Source organism: Magnolia sinica, chromosome 17, assembly GCF_029962835.1.
Source record: "Magnolia sinica isolate HGM2019 chromosome 17, MsV1, whole genome shotgun sequence".
Classification (NCBI taxonomy): Eukaryota; Viridiplantae; Streptophyta; class Magnoliopsida; order Magnoliales; family Magnoliaceae; genus Magnolia; species Magnolia sinica.
The window spans coordinates 38724298-38729705 of record NC_080589.1 but is presented as its reverse complement, the minus strand read 5'-3'; positions in this window follow the sequence as shown (position 1 = coordinate 38729705).

Genomic DNA, 5408 nt, shown 5'->3' with positions numbered 1-5408 from the left:
ACAAATCTGAATGACTAGTTGCCCCATCTGGATTCTTTGCATACAAACTTTTGCAATGTAGACATTTGATCTTTACAACACCCTGAATAGTGACTTCCTTAAAATCTATCTATACAAATGATCTTTTCTTTGCGATTTTGAAAAGGGTGAGCTCTCAGTCCTAGAGGGGGGTGAATAGGACCATGGTAAATAACATTAAATGCGAAATATAAAGGCAGATAGCATAAATAAATTGCAACCTCTAATGCACTAGTCTTGAGAGGTTGATACAAACTTTGTTCAAAGGACAACCTTACATCAAAAACTAAGGCTTATGATAGGACAACTTGATATCTTGAACTTAGTAAGGATCAAAAACTCAAACTAATACCAAAGGCAAATAAAATAAATCTAGTTATTACAACATTCACCACATGTACATGAAAATAAATATAATATTCAGCACATCACATACATCACCATCATCATCATTATCCAAACTCCGAGAATTATAGTGGTTCGGGTGTACACTAACTGTTCTCAAACAGCCACCCTACTCTACTCCTAATATCCACAACCCACGGGATATCGGCTTTCACTAAGAAAGAAGGTTTTGCAAGGTTCACCTTAAAACATTTACAATTGTATTTTCAATGGGCTACCACAATTAAAAACTTCACACACTGAGATTTTCTGGCTATCTCAGTCACAACCAAAATGAAAGATTTTCTGGCAATCTTACAAACCACAATATAATAAATGAAATATACATATCTGAAGATTTTTCTTTGATGTAGCCCGGTAAAACCATTTCTACTAAAAATAGCTACACATCTTGAGACCATTTCTTCTTTATTTAAAATTTTTTATTTACTTATACTAATCTAAAGCAAGCAATTCTTAAAAGGTGATTTTCTGATAACATAGAAATATGCATGATCTATTAAAGTCAACGGAATCCCTCTTTCATTGGCATATGACAGAAAAAATCATTCTTTTAACAACATGCATGATTGAAAATGGAGTGTTATGTGACAAAAAAAATTCACATAAAACTCAATTTTTCCAACTAATCTAAATCTGAAGAACATCATAATCGATTATTTTCACCAAAAATCAAAGATACTTCAAAAGGAGATACACATACATGAGATTTCTTTCTATACAATATTAAGCTAATCTGGAATAGAATATAAACAGATGTAAAAGAAAGATTTAACAAGTATAGACCTCATGATTGCACTCCCGGATTGAAGAGCCACGATCTTAACCCCCGAAAGAAGATGAGAAAATTGCATTGAGAGAGAAAGGGCGACTAGGCGAGCGGCTATGTGCGGGAAACCAAAGCCTTCTGGGGATTTTTTGTAGAGACTCGGAGAGTTATGGATTCGTTAGTGACCCTTCAAGTACCCAACTCGTTACTAGCCGGTGTTGTGGGCTCCACTATGATGTATATGTTTTAACCACTCTGTCCATCCACTTTATAACATAGCTTTACTCCATGAACCCAAAAATGAGAGATATCCAAATCTCAGGTGGACCACATTACGAGACATAGTGAGGATTGAACGCCTACCACTAAAAATTGTCCGGGGGTACAAAAGTTCTGAATCCAACTGATATTTATGTTTTCCCTTCATCCAAGTATGTGTGACCTAATTAACAGGTTGGATGGCAAATAAACATTACAATGGGCCCCAAAAAGTTTTTAATGGTGGGCATTCAATCACTACTATGTCCTCTGGTGTGGTCCACCATAGACTCGGATCTATCTTGATGTTGTAAAGTGAATGGATGAAGTGGATAAAACACATAAATCAAGGTGGGGCCCACACAACTTTTCCAGCACTGACCAATTGAAATCAAGTCTGCTTGATGGACTAGTTCCATCTGAATTTTCCTGTGGGGCCCATCTAAATGTATGTTTTGTATATCCACGCTGCCCATTTGTTTTTCCATATCATGTTAGGATAAGGGCCCAAAAAATGAAGCAGTTCCAAATCTCAAGTGGGCCATACTACAGAAAATAGTGATCATTGAACGACCACCATTACAACTTTTCTAGGGTCTAGTGTAATGTTTATTCACCATCCAAACTGCTGATAATGTCACACAAACGTAGATAAAGGTGATTGACCATGAAATACCGTGGGCTACAAAAGTTTTGGATGAAGCTGATATTGACTGTATGATGATTTCAATGGCGGTCGTTCAATGATCAATGTTTCATATGGTATAGCTCACCTGATATCTGGATCTACATTTTTTGGCCTATGCCATGAAATGAGCTGAAAAATGGATGGGTGGCGTGGATATGCATCACATAAATTGAGGTAAGCCCCACAACAAGAAAACAGTATTGATCTGAAACTTTTGTCCCCCAAACAACTTTAGATATTCTGTTTTGGTCCACGGGAGCTTTGGATCTTCTTTATTTTTTGTTTCATACGGTAAAACACATAACATGATGGGGCTTACGGAGCTTTGACACCAGCTACATGGCGAGTGTTGAGGTCAACAGCCAATTCGAAACTCGCTTTAGTGTACTAAGTAAACTTTGTGGGCCCACCCCACTGTCATGTATACGTATTATCCACGCCATCAATTTATTTTTTGCATATCATTTTAGAACATGATCTAAAATTGAATCATATCCAAAGTTCAAGTGGACCAAACCACAAGAAATAGTGTGCATTCATGTATATGTATTATCCACACCGTCCATCCGTTTTTACATATCATTGTAGTACATTATCTCAAAATTGAATCATATCCAAAGTTCAAGTGGATCACACCATAAGAAACAATGTGCATATAATCTATGAGCCAAATTAAGCCAAGCTTCGAGCAGAGCCGAGCCAATACTGCCCTGATTTGAGCTTCGTTTGTTTTTTTAAACGGGCTTGACTCCGAGCTGAGCTTTTTAAAACCAATCGGAGCCTAGCTTTTCTAGCTGGCTTAGTCCGCGGCCAGTCTAAATTTACCCATCGACCCTCGAAGAGAAACCGGCCTAGAAAGATCTGGGCCTAAGCCCATAAACGCCACCCCTAACGGATCTTTTTTTCTTCTATATTTAGTAATTTACGAGAGAGAGAGTGCGAGAGGGAGAGAGATGCAGCCGCAGATTTCATTCTGCTCTCATCTCAAATTCCAATCGTCTCCTCGTTTTCTTCATCATCTTGTTCTTCTTCCCCTTAGAATCCCCAATCTCCGTATATCTGGAGACCTCTCTTCTTTCCACAGAATCTCAGAAATCTCTCATCCCATTCTCAAAATTCCAAATCCTGCAGGAAATTCGATCACCTCAGCAGCAGCAGCAGCAAAGAGAAAGATTCGAAGGAGGAGGCAAAACGGATGGCGAGACGGAGTAGAGAGCGCGTTGCTGCAGTGCATTGCCTTGTTCGTCGCTCAGAATCTGAATCTGTTGCCGGAGCCGTTGGGTTCACTTCTCCTCCTATCCGACGGTGGTGGGAGGGGCGGAGGAGGATTAGGGTTTTGGAAGAAAGGGTTTGGCGGGGGAGGAGGGTCTAAGAGGTGGAAACTAGGGTTTATCATTCTGGTATTGATTTTGGGGGCGTTTGTGTTGTTAATTTTGGGGGAATGGATGGAAGGAGATCTGTTAGGGTTTGGTAGGGTTCATTTTCGGTTGCTTTTGAAGAAGTTAGGTAGAAGAGGAAGGAGAAGAAGAAGAATATGGGCATTGTAATGCAACGGAATTTTTTTTATTATTATTATTATTTTAAAAGAAATTCCTTTGATGGATTTATTTGATTGCTTTATTTATTTATTTATTTTTGATGTTTTATGTTACATTTGATTGGGGAAATTATAGGAACAGTGAGATGAATATTTTGAAAATAACGGGATAAATTCACAATACGATATATGAAAATCTCGGAAGATTTTTAAACTATCGCGTTTTGGGGCGATATTATCCCAAAATAATAAAAACAGTAAGAAATTTGTTATATAAATCTATATTTTAATTTTAATTTTTTTTTCCTTTATAAATTTTAACAAAGATTTTATTTTCGGCGAGATTTTCATGATAATTCTAAATAAAAACTTCAAAATTTGAAAATCGACCGAAATTGCTGGAGGACGAGATTTGTCATTATGCTTGGAAGGAACCCGACTTCTGCCACATCACGTGGATGTTCGGTCCGTTCCCTTGTGTCAGATGATCAGGATCATTCAACATCCATACAACGGTTTGTAGGAATAAAAAAAGTGGAGACTTAGCCTATTTGATTGTCAGAAAGAAATGCATGATTATCCTTTATGGCCTCAGTCGAACGAAAAGAATTTCGGGCCATTCTGGTATAGAGGGAGAAATCGCAAGAATTTATCGAAGCCCTCTTCAATTTAGATGTGGGGGTGATACCAGCCATTTATTTATCTATTGGGGGGGCCTTACAATGACAAATCACAGCCTTTTCTTTCATTTTGGCTCAGATGTCAAAGTCAGTCATATTAAGAGACGGCAACAAAAGTTCTATCCTTAACTAACAGGTAATCATTTCTATGATTATAATGGATTTGAAGAAACAAAAGTTCTATCCTTAACTAATAAATATTTCATTCCATAATAATAATAAGCTTGTAAGAACATATTTTTTATTTCTTCTGTTACGATAGATAGTAAAGTACAGTTATGCCATTCTATTGTAATACACCAAAATCACATGTACCAATATGCCACAAGCACCGCTAATCATTTTCCAAATGCTCCAAAGTTTTGAGCATGCACTATAGATCATCAAGCACTGACCAAACACATGCCAAGTGCTACATTACAAATTCTCTAGCAACCCTGCATACACATGCCAAAGTGCTACATTACAAACTCTCAAGCACCCCTGCATACACATGCCAAAGTGCTACATCACAAATTCTCAAGCACCCCTGCATACAACACGTCACCTTACAATTTCAATAACCATGCTCGTATTCACAGAGTTTTCAATTTGCACATGCACAACAAATAATCCTTATTATTCACAAACAACATAATACCTGGATGAGCTTAACCTAGACAATCATGGTCCCACCTAACATTGGAGCCATGATCCACCCTGCACGAGGCCCGCATGCATTTCAATTAGAGCCACTCATCAGCATTGGCTTACCATGCCAACGAAACAAAGATCCAAGCTGTCAAACACACTACTGCCTGCTGCTTGTATTTTTGGCAAGGCAAACTAAATTAATTAGACAAATCCAGTAATTAGTCATACACTCATATGGCATAATGCACCATTCCTAGTGAGACCAGTAAGATGAATGTTTCAGATCACCAAGGACATGGGTCACGCAACTCAAAGGTCCTGTAAAACTTAAAAACTGTTGCCAAAGCAATCATCCCACCCACCCACACAGACCAAAAATATTAAAATAAATAAATAAAGAATGAATGAAAGAAAAGAAAA